Genomic DNA, 22,247 nt, shown 5'->3' on the forward strand with positions numbered 1-22,247 from the left:
TTCAGGTCATGATTTCAGGGTCCTGGGATCGAGTCCCACCCACATCGGGCTTTCTGCTCAGCAGGGAGCCTGTGTCTCTCTCTCTCTCTCTCTCTCTGCCTGCCTCTCTGCTTACTTGTGATCTCTGTCAAATAAATAAATAAAATCTTTAAAATAAATGGTGTCATCAGACTGGATACGCATTTGAAAGAACATAAAGTTATATTCCTACCTGACACCATATACAAAATATATTCCAGATGGATTTAATATATGCATATAAAAATAAATCAGTAAATGTATTAGAAGAGGAGTTAGGAGAATATTTATATTATCTTAGATAAAGGAAACCTCCCTAAGCAAAATAAGAAACTGTAAAGAAAAATATGCATACACGTGACTAAATATAAAAAATGTTTTTTGAATGGCAAAAGAGATACAAACAAAATCAAAGGTGAATGATGGGGCGCCTGGGTGGCTCAGTCGTTAAGCGTCTGTCTTCACCTCAGGTCATGATCCCAGGGTCCTGGGATCAAGTCCCGCATCGGGCTCCCTGCTTCTCTCTCTCTTTCCCACTCCCCCTTGCTTGTATTACCTCTCTCCCAGAATCTCTCTGTCAAATAAATGAATAAAATCTTAAAAAAAAAAAATCAAAGGCAAATGGGAGACCAAGAAATAAGTAACTACAACATAAAGAGCAAAGTCTTACCATAACTAATAAACATAAAGCCCCCTACAAACTGAGGAAGCAGATACCTTTATAGAAACATGGGCAAAAGATAAGAAATAAAAATTCAGAGAAGAAATACAAAAGAGCTATAAAAGCATATGAAAATATGCTCGACCTCACCAAAATTCAAGGAATATCAATTAAAACAGAATAGCATTCTTCACTCAGTAGAGTAATAATACCCAGTGGTCACCAGAATGTAGGGACCAAACAGTCTCATACTTGCTAGCAGGAGCCTGAACTGTAAACTCTTTTGGAAAGAAATCTGGTAACACATTTTAAAATTTGAGATCTATATCCCCTTTGACTCAACAACACTCCTCCCCATACCTCTGCCCTGGGATTCAACCAGAGTGAAGCACTGATGCATAAAGACATATTCGTCCAGGAAAATACAACCACAACCAAGGGAGACAAGATTAATTTCTCTCCATGGGGTACGGTGCTGTGAACACTACACACTCACTAACATGAGGGCGTCAGATCCATACCAATGAGTTGCGTGAATGTGACATTTATCATGTAAAAATATAGTTGATGGTAATAGTTATATTGGAGAAATCTTAAAACACAGTATGCACGTGTGCGTTATTTCACTGTAGAAAATTACTGTTATGTGTGTGTGATGGAGCTATACAAATATCGCTGATATTCAACAGCTTTTGAGCTAATAAAATGGCAATTTCATAGGTCACAATCTAACATATGTTTATTACATATGTATGAGCATGAAAAAAATGTGAAATGATACAGCCCGGGGCACTGACACTGGTTATCTGGAGAAGGGAGGAGACAAGGAAGCAAAGGGTGAATAAACAACTCTTGATACATCTTTGCACTATTTTACCTGTTAAACTTGCAAATTAAAAATATCAAATAAAGAAAAAACAGCAAAGAAATAAGATACTCAAGCTGGATATTACTTGAACACCTATATCTAGGGGCAAAATCTATAGCAATGGTCTTTCTTTTTTTTTTCTTTTTTTAAAACTTACTCATTTGAGAGAGAGTGAGAGCAAGAGAAAGCATGAGCAGGGAGGTGGGGGGTAAAAGGAGAGGAAAAAGCAGACTCCCCATTGAGCAGGGCACCCTACATGTGGGGCTCGATACCAGGGCCCGGGATCATGACCTGAACCTGAGGGACACACTTCAACTGAACCACCAAGGTACCCCTCTATGGCAATGGTCTGTTTAACTTTATCAAATGTAGCAAACCAAAAGCAATTTATTTTCTTGTCTCTTTTACCAAGGTAGTTCAAAGCAAAACCCCCACCCAATTTTTTGCAAACCAATTCTTTGTTATTTAAAACAAAGAATTTCAGAATACATTTGCAACAAGACTAGTAAAAATGAAAATTCAGAGAACATTAAGTATCAACAAAGGGAGCAACAAAAACACTTTTACACTACTACTGAAGAATAAATTGGTGTAACCACTTTATTTTATTTTTTTTTTTTCTAAAGATTTTATTTATTTATTTGACAGAGAGAAAGATCACAAGTAGGCGGAGAGGCAGGCAGAGAGAGAGAGAGAGAGAGAAGCAGGCTCCCGCTGAGCAAAGAGCCCGATGTGGGGCTCGATCCCAGGACCCTGAGATCATGACCTGAGCCGAAGGCAGCAGCTTAATCCACTGAGCCACCCAGGCGCCCCTGGTGTAACCACTTTAAAACAATATGGCATTACCTAATACAGTTGAACACTGCATATTCTATGACCTAGCAAGTGACCTCCAACAAACATTACCTAGAAAACTCATGGATGACGACTAGGACAGATGTACAGAGGGACAGAGGGTACAGAACAGCATTTTCATGAAAGCAAGAAGTTGGAAGCAACCAAAATGGGTAGAATGGATCAAGTATGGCATATGTCTCACAGTGCAAGAGCGGTATCGATCCACTAATTAATACTTGAGAGTGGTAAAAATAACTATAGCTATCTACCTGCATGAATCTTAAAACATAATCTTGAATAAATTCCAAATGAGAAAAAAAAAAGCATGAATCCATTTCAGGAACAGGCAGCACTAAACAATTAAAAAAAAAAAAAAAAAAGGCAGAGGAATGATAAAAAGTCCAGAACATGGCTTTCTACGAATGGGGAGAAAGGAAAGGAACAACGATGGGAAAATGGGAGTCTTTAAAAGTGATACTTAGCATTAAAGCTAGTAGGGAGGGCGGAAGATGGGGGAAATGTATGTGTGCGTGTTTTAATAGTCTTTAGTGTGTGTGTATGTGAATGTGTTCTTCTGACGTATGGTATCTTTCACTCAGGCACACGTGAACACCCACAGAGAAAGAATCTAGGTCAATGTCTGCTTACGCCTACAAAGCCTGTCCTACTACTGGAGAAGTCACTTAAACATCTTCCTGGCATATTTTGCATTATAGATGCTTAATACATACATGAATGGACATATTTCTAGAATGAAGACATATAATCTATCCCTATATAGGGATAGACTTCTAGAAAGGATATATAGAATATAACACAATATATATTTCTAGAATGGATGGATATACTCCATAAATGGATGGACATCCCTGGGAGCCACTTCTTCCAGGATCAAGGTAAAACAGAAATTTTTCTTATGCAATTTTTTTTGTAGTGCACCAGAGGTTAGACAGAATAGCACAGAAAACCCCAGATAAACAGCATGTCACCTTGAGAAAACTTCCTTTGCTAAGTTATAGCAAAAAACAAAGGCAACATTGCTGAGTAGAGTTTCATGGGTTTTACTTTCACCCTGGGTTCATATTTTATTCAAGTTATGATTTAAACCATATGACACCAATACTCAAACCATGGCTATAAAGATTGCTAAGAGTAGGGGCCCTTGGGTGGCTCAGTTGGTTAAGTGTCTGCCTTCAGCTCAGGTCATGATCCCTGGGGCCTGGGCTCGAGTCCTGTATGGGGCTCCCCACTCCGCAGAGAGCCTGCTTCTCCCTCTCCCTCTGCTGTTCCTCCTCCTTGTGCCTTCTCTCTCTCTCTCTCTCTCTCTCTGTCAAATAAATAAATAAAATCTAAAAAAAAAAAAAAAAAAGAGAGATTGCAAGAGTAGGATGAAAATGACTTTTATCCACTACAAATTGCGAGTACCCAGGAAACAAAGATTTATTGAGAGCAGACCACGTGGAGCTCTATTTCCAGACATTACGGTGTTAGTCCTGATTCACAGCAGTGGGGCAGCTGAGGGTATTCTAAATAAGGCGGTGTTTCACCAGGTAAAGGAAAGCAATTAGAAAGGGAGGAAATCTGTCTTGATTCCCATCCTCTACAGCTGCTTGAAATCAAAGTTATACCTCTGACTGAATCACTACAAACTCTGAGCTACCGGCTTCTTTTCCCTTCCGAGGATTATTCTGAATATTTGGACTTCGACTTTACTCACTCTATTCTGTCTACTGCTGTTGGGAGCTTGGTGAATACTCTGATTTAGCTAAGATGCTTTATTGACAGGATATCCTGCATCTAGTTAACAGAGGCCAAAGGAAAAAGTGATTAGACAAACTGAATACATGTTATTTTTAAAAGGAAAGGAAAAGACAAAAAAGTCAATGTAGCCCTAGGCCCCTTATCATCTCAAGTAAAGCAAAACAGTAGGATACTGAGCCACCTCCAAAATATGACTTATGTACAGACATGACATTTTTACTTCCTAATGCTAGAAAGTTCCACGTGGTGCTCAAGACCTGGAAATGCAGTATGATCAATAAGGAAAACAGCCTTGAGTTTTCCGTTAGCAAATTTATTTTAAAAGGGGGAAATTAAATTAATGGCTGCTGTTGAATTTTTTTCTCCGAGCAGTTTTACAGACTGCTTTTTTAAAATAACAGCTTCATTGAAATATAATACACACTGTATAAATTCACTCTTTTAAAGTATACAGCGCAATAACTTTTAGAATATTCACAGTTATGCATCTATCACCACTATTATTCTAGAACATTTTTGTCATCCTCCCCCCAAAAAAAAACCCCATACCCATTAGCAGTTGCTCCCCATTTCCCCTTCCACCACCCCAGGCCCTTTAACCACTAATCTACTTTCTGTCTCTATGGATTTGACTATTCTGGACATTTCAATAAATGGAACCATATAACACGTTGCCTGTTGTGTCTGGTTTCTTTTACTTAGCATAATGTTTGCAAGGTGTATCCACACTGTAAGCATGAATCTGTACTTCAGTCTTTTTTTTTATGCACATAATATTCTATTGCATAGATACACCGCAATTTCATCCAGGGATCGGTTGATGGACATTTGGGCCGTATGCCCCAGGTTGCTTATTTCTGTGAAAGAACTGAGCTTCAGTTCAGAATCAACCTAAACCAGGGATTAATAAACACAATTACTGTTCTATCTGCATTTATACCCAACTGTAGTAGCCACCCTACTCCCAGAGGATATCAATGAAAAGGTCAACTGTGGTAACACGGAATATGTGTTTTTTCTTATAGTATTAATGAAGAAAGAAGAAGGAGAAAGGAAACAAAACATGACCCCCAGTGGCTGAGCAAACGATGGCACACCAATCCAACAGAATACTACTCCATAATAATAGAAACAAATTCCTGATCCTTACAACCAGGATGTGTCTCTTGCCACCATGTTGAGCAAAAGCCAGAAAACATACATAATATGATTGCATTTATGTAAAATACTAGAAAACGTAAACTCTTCTAGGGTGACAGAAGGCAGATCAGTGACTGCCTGCCGATGGGGATGGGAAGGAAAGACAGTTATTAGGTATGAGGAAACTCTGGAATGGAAATACTCATTATCTTGATTGTGGAGATGGTTTCATGGGTGTCTTCATTCAAAACTTATTACCTTTAAATATGTACCATTTACTGTATGCCAGTAATATCTCAATAAAGCTGTAAATAAACTTTTTAAAAAAGTGAGTATACTTCCCAAAAAAGTATCTGAATGACTACTGTATTTAAAAAAAAAACCTGCCTTTGTTTTGCATATATGGTTTTAGTTAATTTTGCAACAAGTCCAATTATTTTCATTTTATGCACAAAGGAACTTGAGATTGAGAGTTCAATAATTTGCCATGGTGGCTGCCATCAGTATTAAACTGAGATCTCTTACTCTTAACCCCCAAACCCACCTTCTTTTCTCTATACCACACTGCCAGTCACAGTTCCTATTACAGACCCAACTCTTTTTTCTGGAATGCCTGGGTCCCAGCACTTCCCCAGTCAGGGAATTTTCTGGCCCACAGAAGAGGTTCATGCTTTATTGTGGTGTACCAAATTTGTTTCCTCTTGCCTATCATGGTGAGCTTCCACAATTACCTCTCCAATTATGGGGATTAGTCCGAGTCAGTTGATTTATTCATTTTTAGTGGATCAGAGTAGTTAATATGGATTAGATCAAGGAAGTAATCCTGGTCCCTGGGTCAAAGAAGTGAAAATGACTCAACTGAGATTAAAAGCAAGCTGGACAAAACAAAACTAGCCACTCAACTCACTAGCCGAGCATTGTACTTCACTGGGACTATAGGTTCCACTTTTGAATATGGGAGGTCCAAGAACGTGGACAAGTCAAAGTTGCTCTGAGGTGTCTATCTGCTTTTGGACACCCCTAGCACTAAACTTGGGCTCTAGGTTGAGGTTACCATCCCCTCTCTGTATGGGACAAGCACCAGAGTCACTTCCTCACCTCTGTACAACCTCCAGATCATCCTACCATGTACATTCACAGCTAAAGTTTGTCCAAATGCTACCATTGTGCTTGGGCCACTCTGATCATGGGCTATACCCTGGAGTAAGTAAAATTAATGAAAAAAATGAAAGTTGGTTAAAACTATTGTTTTGGTAAGATAGCTAAATTGGGGGGAGGAAGGAATGCCATTTCTTTCATGCAAGAATTTCATAATGAAGGTTCCCTATGCTAGATATCTTCCATTTGCCCCTTCAGACCTATTTTCCATCCCATTCCACCAAGCTCTATGACTCAGGAAACTAAACTGGATGAACTCAGCAGCAGGTTTCTTTGTTCTTTGTCTTCCAGTTGGGTTTGGCCAATGGGGAGCATAAGCAGTTCAGAGGGAAAAAGGATAATTTCAGCTTATAGGTTTTCTGGGATCCCTGCCTCTAGAGTCATTATAATCTGGCTCCACCCCTTTCCTGGAGGCTGCAGCTTCTCTCAGGAGGCCACTTCTCCCCACCGGCATCCCTTCAGTCCCATAATAGTAAAGGAGCCAAAGAGAAGTGCACTTTCCCTAAACTCTGCCCATGTCCTTGTAAATATTCTCTTTATTAAGTTCTCCTAAAATTAACCAATTTGAGGATGCCAAATATTTCCAGTACAAAAGACATTTTCTGAGGGCTAAGAGTATGCCTTATTCAGAAAATGAACTTAACTCCAAGTCTCGATTTATATGAAAACACTGACATTCGTGGGGTTGATATCAAGCCCAGGCAAAAATAAAAAATGGCTAGGTGAGATGTGGAATGGAGAGCTCAAACAGCACTGACTCAAACTTACTGCACCGGCAGTCATGTAACACAAAGACATATTCACAAGATATACGAGCACAGGAAAGGTGGCGGAGGCATTTCTCGGATTTTAAAATGTGAGAGATGTAAAACATTTTCAGGTTGCTCCATCATCCTTCTTCATGCTTACAAATCATATTTCCATGGCACCTTCAACATCTCTTCATACATTACTTAGATTGAGACTTTAAACCACTTCTGGGGAAGTCTAACGATCAATACAAAAAAAGAGATGTTTGCTACAATAAAAACTGCCTAAATGGCAAATCTAGGAAAAAGAGCAGATTTCAGAGGTACCATCTGTTTTCCTTCATTGATAGGTATTATCATGTATAGTAAAAAATGCTATAAAAGTGAAGTGATGCTTCTGTGTCAGACATAAATTATAATCTCAAACAGATTTTGATTACTGAAAGCCTACATCAAAGATATAAGTCCATTAAGGAAAAAGATGGATCTGATCCCATCTAAGCCCAAAACAACTAATCTCCAGTCTCCAAAATTAACCCAACTGTATAATTCCCAAATGAAGAAAATTCTATAACTAGAATAACTACATAACTACTTTAAGGCTAATTTTCTTTGATGATCTTTCGGTAATGAAGGCAAAATGTCACATAGCACAGTAAAAAAGAGCTAACTATTGTTGTTGTTGTTGTTATTTAATATGGGACTATTTTTGTTTGGTTTGAGAGAGAGAGAGAGTGTGTGTGTGTGTGTGTTCATGTTTGCTAAAGATTTTAGCCACAGACCAAGGGGAGAAACTCACTGAACTAACTTGAGCCAGCAAGGTAAGCTCTATCTTTGTATTCATCATGAATGCCTAAGAACTCAGAGAGTATCTGAGAGAAGATTAAAAAAAAAAAAAAAAGAATTGGGGAGGACTCTGGCAGCTTCCATTTAATTTTGCATAACACCAGATGGCTCTTATAATGTTCTCACTACTTATTTTCCAAATGAGTGGTAAATTCATGCTTTTGATTTTCCCTAAGTCAATGCAATGTATCAATGAATAATACTGCTTTGCATTTGAACAGCATTTTACACTTTACAGTGTTTTCCAACTCATTATCTCAACTAATCTTTACAGCAGTTCCAACATAGTCAGGGGAAATATTATAACTCCCATTTTACGGGTGAGAAAACAGACCTGGAGAGATCATTCAGAACTCTTTGTAGCAACTTGTATTAGCGTAAGTAAAAAACGGAAATGGAAATGTATTGACTCACATCAACCGAATGCACGGTCTCCGATTGTTAGTGAGTGCTCTCCTTTCCCTTTATCTGTCTCTCTCATTTGCTTCCTTTCTGGGCATCATACTTCTTTTTTTCAGCAGACTCAAACACGGCCTTATGTGACTCTTACTGGCCTGAGATGAGGAAGGATGAGGCCTCATCCTCCACTTGCGTTGGAATATTCCAGAGGAAGAACCTACTGGCCCCCACTGGGTCACGTCCACCCTTTGAACCGCCTTCTGTGGTCTGGGTGTGAAATACTGTGGCTTCCCCAGCTTGGGTCAAGTCCCCACCCTTGTGGCCAGTATTACCCAAACAAACAAACAAAACAGGAATAGCCAGAGTCAGTGAAGAAACTGTGAGCAGTGAGCCAGCCACCCTAATTTGTATGTACTGCATTAAATACATTGTCCGGGGGCAGAGTCAGAATGACACCATAACCAGATCTTCCGAGAGCAAGTCCAGCGGCCATCCACTTTACAGCACAGCCCCGTCATGTAGGAGCCACCAAGGGGTTGTGGGTCTCTCCGTTCCTAACAGTTATCAGTGTAGTCTGGCACAAGGATATAACTTAGAATAGACTCAGGTTCAAGTCCTGATCCTTTCCCTTGTCAGCTGTGCTCACAGGCAACTTACTTATCCTCTGAGAACAGTCATGGGGTCATCAACATGATCAAGGGAGATCATGTACTCCAGAGGATTCTGAAAATTATAAGAAACTACCTGAAAGCTTATTACTAAAGTTGTAAATGTAAATTTGAGGGAGGCTAAAATTACACAGTAACATCCTTCCGTGTAGTCCTCCCTCCCACTATGCTTCACTGGCATCACTTTGGTGCTGATATTTTTTTCAGTTTTCAAAATGTACAACTCAGAAAGAAGTTCAAGGAGCATCTCCAAATTAAAAGGTTGAATCCAGAAGAGCAGCTTACTAACAGATGGTTTTAGTGGCACTTATCAAACTCACCTTTCCCATACAGATTAACCAAAAAAATGAACACTTCTGGAGAGACTCTTAACAGTGGTAGCCTCCAGGGGGTGGGGCTAGAAATTAGTGTTTGGAAAGAAACTTCTAGTTTTCATTTGTGTTTGTCTCGACTGCTTGAATATTATCTATTCTTTTCTATTCTATTCCTTTCATAACACAAAACTAAATTAAAACCATGGCTATCACAGAAAAGGACGACAGTATATACCTAGTATAGGGTCTGACACAGAAAAAGCTTTCAGTGAGTTCTTATTTATTGATCAAATATGGTATTTCTAGTGACCACCCTGCCAGCAAAGTAAAATCAACGTCATCAGAATAAAAGCCAGCTTTCATCTCTGTGACTGTACATGTTTTCCATTAATCATACGGTGAGGAATATTCATTGCCACCTGCTGAGGATATGATTTTAAACTCTTACACCTTCTTAATTCCCAACTATAAAGCACAGCGCATGCAGCTACCTCACAATTCTGTTACTGCTGTTCTTATAGGCACACTTCCCTATGAACTTCGGAGGCTGCTGGGCTTCTAGGAACAGTTCTCTTTTACATTTGGGCATTTGCATGATATTTTCTAAGAAATGAAAGGTTACACAGCAGCATAGGCCAGAGCTAAAAGACTGATTTAAATGGTATTTTTTAAAATGATGCAATGGCTATGAAGTTCAGATGCTGTGTATTGGCTAGGTCCTGTTACTGGTTGCCTAGTTACATCTCTGCAGAAAGGTCAGAATGGTTGCCTCCAAATCTAGAAGGAATTAAAAAATGTTAAAACTTCATAATTAAACCAGGGATTGTGTGAGCCCTTATGTAAGCATCCCTTAAAACAAGTCCCCATCAGACTTGGGTCATGTGACAGCTCCCGGGGATGTCAAAGGAGATGTTTTAATAAAAGGAATTTCTGTATCTGAAATTTGTTACCTTGCTCACATTTCATTAAAGTTATCACATCTGGGCTCTTTCCATTTGATCATATCCAACTGCAGTCTGCAACTACAGGATATTAAAAAATGGTCCAACCTAGTTGACACAACGTCTATCCCATGAACGTCAGAAGACCGTCCGGTGTTTTAAATGGTTCAACTTAGAAAACAAATTTTTATCGTGAGCAGCTTTGCCATGTGTAGGCCAGTCTATAATCTAGTAACAAAAACTATACCTCTTAATGAACAACTAGTGTCTTAACTCTCAGAGCTGTCCCTCCTTCACCCCCTGGAGCATTTCTTCATCAGTGCTGCCTTGCAGACACTTTTATGTCTAAATATCTTCTCTGAGTAATGGGACAGGATAGAACAATAATTTTGGTCTAGAAATTTAACCTGAGTGCATTAAAATGGCTCAGACTTCTTCCAAAATTTAAAGAGAGAGAGAAGCAGTCTTTCCCCCGACCCTGCTTGAAATCCAATCAGTTTTGTTTTGTTTTTAGATAAAATTCACATAACAGAAAATTAACCATTAACCATTTTAAAGTGTACAGTTCAACAGCACTTAGTACATCCAAAATGCTGTGCAGTCATCACCTCTCTCTAGTTCTAAGACTTTCTATTACCCCCAAAGGAACCATGCACCCAGAGTAGTCATTTGGACTTCGTATTTATTTACTCTCTAATTTCTCGCTGGCAAAGAATAAAAGAATCTGGGTTTAAATGACTGCATACTGATTGGGTATGCTTTCATTTCTTCTGGAACTTGTTTGATTCACCAAAACACAACAGTGGTCTAAAGCTGAAATGATGCTAGTCCTAACAAAATGAAATCAGGATTGGTTGTCCTAGAAGGAAGGAACCCAAAAAAGGGGTTGAGGAAGATACCCACATAACCCACAGTTCTATCTCAGACCTCTCCTTGTCAGAAACCCAGACCGACCTCCATGACTTGAGAGAGCTCAATCTATCTTGGAAAAAGAAAGTGGTAGCGGTTGGGGGAGTGCTGGTTATTGAAGAATTCCTTATACCTACCAACTAGGACAGTTTGGAAGATAGGGAACAATTAAATACATTTAAAAAGAAGAAGAAAGAAAGAAAAAAGAGTGTTAGCTTCTGAAAGTCAAAAAAGTCTGTTCTGGGGAAGCTAGTTCATTGTTCTTGAAGTCCTCTTGGTCCCAGTGGCTTAAAGAACAAAAATATACAAATAAAGGTCACAGAATGTAAAAAGTGAGACCCTAGGACCTTCAGTATTCCCGTTTTCTCAGTCTGGCTTGCTGTGGCTAACACAGGGCAGTGTATGACAGAAACAAGGAGAAGGAATGAACAAGTCTTTACCCAGATGCAGCTACTTAGATCTGGGCAAGCAGCTCACACTCTCCATGTGGAAGGTTAGGAAGCACCAAGTTCTTGAGCTGCATAACATGCCAAGACAGAATCCATTCCAATCCCTTCCCCTCAGGCTTTCAACATCATCTTCCTAATACCTCTTTCTGGACAGTCTATGCTGCCTCTTAGGTGGGAAAGTTCCATTTCATCATACAAAAGACAGGATTCAAACTAAGAGAGAGAGAGCCCTGTGCTGCTTTGGCAAACTTCAGTTTTTATCATTTCCAAACACGCTGACATGCTGAGAAAAAGATGTGGTGAGATACCGTGGTCACTTCAGTGATGAAGTTATTAAAGATGTGTTCATAGAAGGCATCTTGTAGGAAGGTGCTGATAACACTGGAGAACTGAAAGGGTAGGGCATGAAATGTAACACTTCCTAAATGTCACAGGTTCTTCTTAGTGCTAAATCTGACAGATAGTGTTTTTGGGGTTTGTCTTTTTTTTTTTTTTAAGTTGGTTTGAACAAGCATGTATATGTGGATACAGACTTTCTAAGAGTTGGAGTCACTCCTATCTTCAACCCAAACCTTGGGGGTTGTTGTCATTACCTAGTTTAATCAAAATTTCTATTTGGGGGCACCTGCTTGGCTTAGTCGGTGGAGTGAGTTACTTTCCTGGTCTCAGGATTTTAAGTTTGAGCCCCACAATGTGTGTAGAGATTACTTTTAAAATAAAATCTTTATTTAGTTATTTATTTAATCTAATTTTTTAAAAAAGTAGTCTCTACACCTAACATGGGTCTCAAACTCACAACCCTGAGATCAAGAGTCTCTTGCTCTTCCAACTGAGCCAGTCAGGCACCCTCAAAACAAAATCTTTAAAAAAATTTTTTCTCTTTTAACAATTCATGGACATGACAGCTACTTTCCACTAGAGCCATTTGTTAGACATCTGGTGCGGTGACCAGTGGTCCCAATTTGCCCAGGACTAGCCCACTTTTAGCACCAAAAGTTCTGTGTCCCTGGAAACCTCCAGTCTTGGACAAATCAGGATGGTCTGTTGCTTATTGCTAGTCCTAGGTTTGGTCTTCAGATCTGCATTGTTGGAATGTCTAAACATGGATAGAGAGGGGATTTGCTACAAAAATAGCTGAAAATCTCCAACAAAAATTTCCAGCAACATTCTATTCCAAAGATGATTTTCAAAAAATAACCCAGCAGTCTATTTCACTCATGAGGCAAGAAATGGTTTCTTACTTTGTGGGGATGACCTACCTGATATATGATGGTAATTAAACCATACTTTGAAATTAGCTATAATAAATACCACTACAGTGAGGTTCTAAGATATTATGTTATTTTTTCCTCCAATTTCTACATTTTAGAGCCTAATAAATATAGCATAATATGACAGGCAGACATAACAGCATGAAATAAAAATCTCCCATTTCTTTGGTACTATTCAAAGACCTTGGAACCTGCACATTGTGGGCAAACACCCCAGTGTTAGAAGAACTCCAAAATCAGCATGCTCTCCAGAGGTCACACCCATAGTATCAAAAGGTCTGGCCAAGAAAGAAGCTGTGGGACTTCAACCTATCCACCAGATCCAATGCCAGATACTCCAAGAAAAGCAAAAGCCTTCAGGGCCTATATCTACAAACAGGATTTGCAGAGTCAAGACAGGAACTTGCTTCAGCAGTCTGGGAACCCTAACCCTGTTCCACCCCTCACAATGAAATGTTAGACACTCCTACCTCTGCTACCTAAGGCCTTTCTGCTTTTCTGAACAACTAATCTCTTTCACTTTGTAGCAGACAGAATAGCCCCCAAATAAGTCCATGTCCTAATCTCTGGAACCTGTGAATGTGTAACCTTCACAAGGGAAAAGGGACTTTGAATTAAGGACTTTCAGAAGGGAAGAGTATCCCGGATTATTCAGGTGGGCCAAATCTTATCACATGGGGACTTAAAATCAAAGAAGCGTTCAGAGTTAAGAGATGTAGATAGAGTAGAAGACAGACAGAGAGGCAATGCTATTGGCTTGGAAGACAGAGGAAGGTAAACTCTAGAATTCTCTCCTAGAGCCTCCAGAAGGAAAGGGAGCTCTATTATACTTTGCTTTAAGCCCAGAGAGATCCCTCCAGAACCAAACCTACAGAACGGTAATTTTTATTGCTTTTGAGCCACCAAGTTTGTGATAATTTGTTATGACAGCAAACAAGAATATAACCTTCATCACTGCTGCTTTTCAATTTGCATGATGCTTTAGCAGTATATTGCCCTAAACCCCAATATTTGACCATTTCTTACCCAGTGTTTAATTTACTTCTCTATATAGACTTAAAAAAACAGATTTGATACTAAAGCAAATTTGCTCAAAATCCCTTCAGTAGCACAAAACACCATTTTTCTTTACATGTCTACTTGGTTTTGCTTCTTTCTTTAGTTTGTTAGCACATGACCACTTATATAAGGAACCACTGAGCACAAGTGAAATCAGTAATTTTGCATGGAGCAAAAATGCTTGAGAATGGAAAAGGATATCCCCTCTAAAGTTGTGTGAAAAGACACAGTAGTCCTCAACGTCTCCTTAGGGTGCTCTGGATATCACAATGACTGGAAGATGCCACAGGCCTTTTGTGAGCCAAGAACAGGAATACCGAAGAGTACAAGGAAGAATTGTCCCATTCAACCTGCCAGCAACTCCCATGGAGCAAGTCTTCCTGGATTGTCCAGGCAATTTAAGTCCATTCATTAGCATGAAAGAAATCAACACACACATCAGACAGAGAACATCAAATACTTATATAAGACCATCTTCATTATTAGTGATATAGTAGTCCGCACTCATCCGAGGTTTAGCTTTCTGCAGTTTCAGGGGCCCTTGGTCACCTGCGAGGAAGCCAGTGATCCCTGGCCTAATGCTTCGCCACAATGCCTATGTCATTCCCTTCATTTCCTCTCCCATGTAGGCATTTTATCACCACGTGACATCACAAGAAGGGCGAGCACAATACAGTAAGATGTATTTTTTTTATTATTTTATTTATTTATTTGACAGACAGAGATCACAAGTAGGCAGAGAGGCAGGCAGAGAGAGAGAAGGAAGCAGGCTCCCCGCTGAGCAGAGAGCCCGATACGGGGCTCGATCCCAGGACCCTGAGATCATGACCTGAGCTGAAGGCAGCGGCTTAACCCACTGAGCCACCCAGGCGCCTCCAGTAAGATATTTTGAAAGACCACATCACATAACTTTTATTATAGTATATTGCTATAAATGTTCTATTTTATTATTGTTAATCTCTTACTGTGCCTAATTTATAATTAAACTTTATCATATATGTGTATGTGTGTGTGTGTGTGTGTGTGTGTGTGTGTATGAGGAAGCACAGAATACATACAGTTCAGTACTCGTGCAATTTCAGGCATCCACTGGGGGCTCTTGGAACGTATCCCCCACAAACAAAGGGGGACTACTATATTTGGTAGAATATAAGGATGGCTCCGTACTCATTTATAAGACACTAAGTACTTAAATCCAGAAGAACCTCACTATGGGGTAGCTATATACGGTCTTTAAAGCACACTCACACAGGCCTTTCTTCTAATAAGCTCTAGACCAGAGGTTCTTTTTTTTTCCCCCTAAAGATTTACTTATTTACTTGAGAGAGAGAGAGAGAATGGGGGGGAGGAGCAAAGGGAGAGAAGCTTCAAGCAGACTCCCTGCTAAGCTTGGAGCCCGACTCAGGTCTCGATCTCACAACCCATGAGATCATAACCTGAGCAGAACCAAGAGTTAGTTGCTCAACTGCCTGGGCCACCTAGCTGCCCCTCTACATCAGAGATTCTAAATTTCTAATACTAGCAAATACTCAAAACTTGCTGAATAAATACATGATGAAAGACCAGCTCCAGTAATTAAATCAGGTTATAGGGAAGTAGGATTTTTTTTATTAGCACTCTCCTGTAATCACTAAATAGTTATGTAAATAAACAATTAAAAATCCAACAACCAAATTCGAACAACTGATGTATAGTCCAGTGGAGAAAGAAGAGAAATAGGTGTGGGATAAATGAAAAATACTGGCCATGAGTTGACAGTTGTGGAAATTGAGTGATGGGGATGTGGAAGTCCATGATATTATTCTATTTTGGAAAAAGCTTGAAATTTTTTCCTAATGAGGTTAAATTTTAAAATAGGAGGAAAATCCACATTGCTGACTATAGGTCAGGGAGGGCAAACACATTATCACCTGTCTCAGCAAGGTGAGGACCTTTCAAGTCTACAACCAGATTCAGATGGCTTTAGCTCTTTTCAAAAGCCAAGTCAGCTTCTTTAAGAAGAAAGCCCTACAGCATCAGATTGACCTTTTGTTATTATTGTTTGTTGCTGCTGGAAAAGCCGTTACAATGTCTACAACCAATCTGTTAAGAACAGGGCTTACCCTTCTCTGATCTAATCTACTATGAGGTCTGTCTTGCACAGGGTATGTATGTGTTCAGTAGCCGCAAACAATCAATCAGGTTTGGTGCCATAAGAATACATTTTCAGGCTGTGACCTCAAGGCTCTCCAACTCAGGTTTTTAGAAGAAAATGGGAAAATTTGGGCGAGACATCTGATTTTAACTATTATCGAGGGTAGCTGCTTTTTTCTTAAATCCTGAAGTCTTGCTAATTTTGCGAAAGCCTCTATGCATATTTCTTATTGATAAACATCACATGTTAAATGCATTCGTCTACAGGATCAGTTAGGATATTTTTTTCTGCTTCAAGGTCTGGTTAGATTCAAGAAGCTCCTGGGAGAAAATATTCCTCAATTCTTACCTCTTCAGTTCCCAAAGCCTGAGGCTCACTGGCAGATCTGGGCTGTTGAGAAAGCAGAGAGGAAAATGAATGCTTCTTGTTTTTTCCTTAATAAAAAGGAAAAATAACATGATACATAAGAGCTGAATAAGCAAATGAGTGTTTCTGTAAATAGAGTTTGGTGGTAACGGCTGAATAGCTCTAAGGGCAGAGGGTCTCAGAGGCTTGCATTTCTGAGCCAGGACACAAGCACTGTGTTAACTCTTTTTCTTTTAAGAAGCAGATGTGGGGCGCCTGGGTGGCTCAGTGGGTTAAGGCCTCTGACTTCGGCTCAGGTCATGATCACAGGATCCTGGGATCCAGCCCCGCATTGGGCTCTCTACTCGGCAGGGAGCCTGCTTCCTCCTCTCTCTCTCTCTCTCTCACTACCTGTCTCTCGGCCTACTTGTGATCTCTGTCTGTCAAATAAATAAATAAATAAATAAGAAGCAGATGTGAAAAAAAAGAGTCTCTTTCTTTGTGAACTTCTCTGGCCTGCCGAAAAACATGAAACATCAAGTAGGCTTAGAACCTAAGGGAACCAGAGTTCTTGGTGAGTGAGATGATTAAGAAGAAGTTTTCTTCCCTGAACTAACCTGATTTGCTCCCAACAGGACCAAAGGGGCAGAGGCAGAACACGTTCTTGTTCCAGGAGCTATGAACAGAGCTGGATTTCCACTTGTGTGTATCCAGCCCTTTTAAGAGGGTAGATCTGGACAACTTAGGAATTATAAAAGCATCTTTAGTGTCTAACATTGTGTAGGTTGTTTAGAAGCAGAGACACGAACATCCCTGGCCACGTGACTTCGGAGAATGTTGAGTGAAATTCACTTTGGGTCCTAGGACCAAATGAATATCCATGTCTATAAAGATCTCCTGTGACTTCAGACTGCCAGGTGTGCTGGAGTCTCAGCCCAACCAATTATATTCCCAGATGACCAGAAGGGATCATATGTTTTAAAAAGAGCCAAAGTTATTAGGAAAGCATTATCTCATGATTAATGACAGCAAAGAAAAATAAAAAAGCCAAGGGCCAAAACCAATCTGTTTCCAGAGAATGAATCCTAGGGGTAACAATGATTAGTGGGACTTGCAAAAGAGGCCGGCCTGTCCAAGGGGGCTCAGGGCCCAGCATTATTGGTGCTAGCAGCCTCCCAGGGAAATAGTTTTGACTCTTTCATCAAGATCCTCAAATACATTCTCAATCATTGTCTTGGTGATAGCACTCCTTGACTTTATTAAAAAAAAAAAAATCCAAAAGGTAGACAAAGAATTTTTGTCAAGGTGTTAGAAATAGCCTAAATACAAGTAATGTAATTTATTAAGTAAAACAAAAACTCTACATGATGGACTTTTGAAATAATAGACACAAAATCTTAAACGATGAGGAAAAATATACACGATAAAAAGTAATGTGAAAAAATACAGAATTATATATAGTGTAACCTCAGTATATTTTCTAAGATAATTTTTCAAATACACTTTATATTTTTCACATATAATATTCTTCTAATATATCACAAATAATATCTTCTAGTAAATGTTATAATCTTTCTGATCTAGATTATTCTGGAAAATGACTGGAAGAAGGTACATCAAAATGTAAACAGCGTATCGCCCCTTCTACCTATAGGGATAATGGAAGTAGCAGGAATTGCTAGATATGGTCAGTATCTACTCTGATCTTCCAAGTTTATAATAGATTTTTAAGGTAGGAATCCTATGTGTCAAGGATATCTACTTTTCCCAGCCTCCATTTCTTCAAAGTGTGTGGCCATGAGACAAAGTTCAGTGGGACCACTGAAAAAACGATTTGCGCAACTTTTGGGCCATGCCCTTGCCCTTCCAACGTTCTCCCTTCCTGGTGGTCATAAGTGGATCAGTAGGGCAAGCCACTTCAGATCAAAAAGCAAGAGAAACAGGTTCAAACGATGGACTAACATGATAGAAAAAGCCTAGGTCCCTGGATGATCCTGGGGAACAGAGCTATGTTTCCTGCCCTGGACCCCCCGACCTCTGGGTCATTATGTGAAAGAGAAAGAACTCTGTCGCCCCACTGTGAAATCAAACATGCAGTTCAATCAACCGAATCAACAGAGGGGATCATTTCTTTATAATTGAAGTATTTTCCAAATTTTCAATGATCACCATGAATTACTTTACCAGAAAAAAAAAAATTTAAGTTAAGCATGGTTTAGTAATTTTAAGGAAATGAAGATAGCAGAGAATAGAGTTTGAGCAACAGGTGCCCTCTGTCCATATATGAGAGAAAAAATGAAATCTACAATTTCAAGAAGTAGTTATTTTATCTTCTCAAGGGCATAAATCACACATCAACTCCCTGAGTTTGTATGACCTTTTCATCACACTTCATGGCACTTTATTTCAAGGCTTCTGAAAAATAGTTTTAATACAGAAAAGTTCTTTAGCTTTAAATAAAATCTGCTTTAATATCTGCTCGAGGACTACTCTCAAAAAAATAAAACTCTAGTCAACATATTAAAATTCTCCATTGAAGAGGATACCTAGACCTCTTAAAGTAAAGTTAGAAACATTTAAAAACAGCTTCATGTGCACTAACTCGTATCTTTAATTTAAGGCTATTGTTTGTCCCTCAGATAAAATCATAATGACTCACTCCTACTATTAAGTCCAGTGGCCCAATAACTCTGTTGATTATCCTCAAACTTTTTTTTTTTTTTTTTTTTTAGATTTTACTTATTTGACACAGAGAGAGGGAGGGAACACAAGCAGGGGGAGTGGAAGAGGGAGAAGCAGACTCTCCACTGAGCAGGGAGCCTGTCCGAGCCTCGATCCCAGGACCCTGGGATCATGACCTGAGACTAATGATGACACTTAATGACTGAGCCACCCAGGTAACCCCCTCAAACAAACGTTGTATTTTGATTTTACTTTCTTCTGGAATGGTGACCGATCTGTCAGAGCTCACAGAACTTCCCTCATCTGGGCCTGTATTATAAGAGGACTGTCCAAGATAAAAAAAAAGTCACATCTACTCCATAAATTAGAGAAAAGAAACCTCGTCTCCTTGGGAATCAGCTCTGAAACCAGTGTCTACCCATAATAGAATAACACACTTTATTTTTTTTTTAAAGATTTTATTTACTTATTTGACAGAGAGAGAGATCACAAATAGGCAGAGAGGCAGATAGAGAGAGAGGAGGAAGCAGGCTCCCTGCCGAGCAGAGAGCCCGATATGGGGCTCGATCCCAGGACCCTGAGACCATGACCTGAGGCGAAGGCAGAGGCTTTAACCCACTGAGCCACCCAAGTACCCCTAGAATAACACGCTTTCTAACACAGATCCCTTAATCCACTATAACATTTTGCTTGTGGTATCTGGTGCCTTTTAGAAGATCATTAGAGCCCTGTGGACCTACACACAAGACACTTCCCTAGGTAGACCTTAGAGACTTATATATAATTATACATCAGATAAAGGACCTACTTCCCCCTACCTTCTCCCCGAGAGAACACCAAATGGTCCTTTTCTCTCCTGTGAATCACAACACCCGACACTAATATGGCTAACTTATATTCAATAACAAAGGCAGGATGCCAGAGTTTCCTCACTTCCCTCTTAGGATGACTATGCCAGTACGTTTTCAAGAACCCCCTAAACTCTCTCTTGCAACAGGCAAATAGAAGCTCATAGTCCAAGCTCTGAATTCTCAGTTCCTCTCCCCCTCTTCTCTTGACAGGAACATAAGCAAGCCAACTCAACAGGCCTAATTACCATGGTAACAACATGCACTGTGATTATGAGTGTGTTTGTTTTTTAAAATGACTCACAGATTGTTCTCCCAGAAGCCCCAGACACACCGGTTTCTGGGTGGTTTATAAAAGCTATTCAAAGTTTTCTTGCAAATTTCTTGCCCCTATTAGCATAACTGCTGTGATGGAGAGAGATTCATCAAATCAAATATGCCCTTCTCCTTGAGGATGACAAAAAAACCCCACTTGGTTCCTTAACCGCTCCAAGATTAATCAATTTAAAACTTGGGTTAATAATGAAATTAATTTGAGTTTGTACACTGGAGATAATTAATCTGTCCCTAATTTAAATAATTAAGGTATTTCATAATGTAGTTTTAGAGACCCAAATGAAATAATCAAGTGAAATAAAAGCGACAGTGAAAAATATCAAGTAAAATAGCCTAAATGTGTGGGCACACGGTCAGCCACATGCGAAGTGTTACAAAAGAAGAGAGGTAAGTTTTAGTGCCAAGATGTTTTTAAACCCATGTCCAAAATAAAAACATTAAACATGGGGGTGCCTGGGTGGTACAGTCAACTGAGGGTCCCACTCTTGGTTTTGGCTCAGGTCATGATCTCATAGGTCATGAACTGGAGCCCCTCAGCGTGGAGTCCACGTGGGATTCTCTCTCTCCCTCTACCCCTCCACCCTGCACACAGGCATGCACACATGCTCTCTAATAAATAATAAATCTTTAAAAGTGCAAACATGAAAGAATCCAGACATTTGGAAAAACTGTGGACTGCTTCCATTCATTTATACAATTCGCATTATTTAAGACCCTCTATGTAGCAAGTGTCATTGTTTATAACTGGAACAGGGCCACAGGGCTTAGGAAGACCATTTTCTTATCAGAGACAAAGGCCATGGGTGTGGCTTAGTCTGTTATCTTGGAAAGATTCTTTGCTTCATAAGGCATCATTCTAGGTAAGCTCTCAATGAAAGGGACCATTTTCCAACGACAGCATTGAGCCTAGAACTCAAGAGTCCTAACTTGAGCAAGATGGTTGACTCGCTCTTAAAAAAAAAAAAAAAAAAAAAAGGTTGTTAATTTTTTATGTCAGTTTTCCTCCGCATGAATTGGATATAAACCTTACTTTAAAAGAAATGGAAATGGAAACTTTTAAATCTGTTTAACTTAAAACTCTATCTCCTGATGCTTACACAGAACACAACACTTAACACACACACAAAATAGTTGTTAAAAATTACAGTTTCCTGATGGCTACATATTTTATGTACTGTTACCAATAATATGCTTTTCCTCGAGAGTTTGAAGGGATAACCAGAATGAATCTGTCAGGATAGGCTAGGTTATACTGTATGGTAACAAACAACTCCCAAATCTTGGTGTAGAACCAAAGTTTATTTCTCATTCTCACTACATGCGCATCGCAGGTCAGTGGACAGGAACAGGACGCCCCCCCCTTATTGTCTTTACCCCAAGACCCAGGCTTAAGAGTGCACCCCCCATTTCTGTGCTTCTACCACTGCCAACTGCCCAGGGCAGCCATCGCATCCTGGTTCTCAGAAGCTTCTTCCTGGAAGTGGTAAAGAGCACTTCTACCCTCATTTTGCTGGCTAATACAAGAGTTGTGGCTATACTTAACTAAAGTAGACAGAGAAGTGTAAAGTAAGCCTATCATGAATCCAGAAGGAAAACGGGAAATATTTATGACTGAGGGCATAAATTACTGGACAAACAATGCAAGGCTGAGTAGATACTGAAGTTAAAACATCGGTATCTGGCTATCCCAGAGAAAAAGGCCTCCTCAGGTGATTCCTTACTCCAAGTTCTTTGTTCCGGTGACTCATGTTGGGCCAACAATCACTTCTGCTAGAATTTGATAGGAATCCCATTGATAGATTAAAAGATGCTCTACTCCAGCTCTGTAGTAACAATATTAATTGAGCAGCTACA

General features: G+C 39.6%; 1 protein-coding gene across 3 annotated transcripts in view; it reads right to left on the bottom strand.

Moving 5' to 3' along the window:
• Positions 1-22,247, bottom strand: part of GNG2 (G protein subunit gamma 2) — a 115,992-nt gene that overhangs the window by 82,156 nt on the left and 11,589 nt on the right. Inside the window, exons 1-2 of one of the 3 annotated variants that reach the window (XM_082735201.1) lie at positions 20,028-20,110; positions 16,531-16,572 (exon numbers count right to left, since the gene is read on the bottom strand). The exons of 1 other annotated variant lie outside the window; for it this stretch is intronic. The gene's annotated coding sequence lies outside the window, so the exon portion shown is untranslated. Of the gene's footprint in view, positions 1-16,530; positions 16,573-20,027; positions 20,111-22,247 lie in introns of those variants that run through there. One more of the 3 variants, XM_082735200.1, reaches the window with a different exon arrangement.

The sequence above is a fragment of the Mustela nivalis genome (assembly GCF_964662115.1).
Source record: "Mustela nivalis genome assembly, chromosome: 6".
Classification (NCBI taxonomy): Eukaryota; Metazoa; Chordata; class Mammalia; order Carnivora; family Mustelidae; genus Mustela; species Mustela nivalis.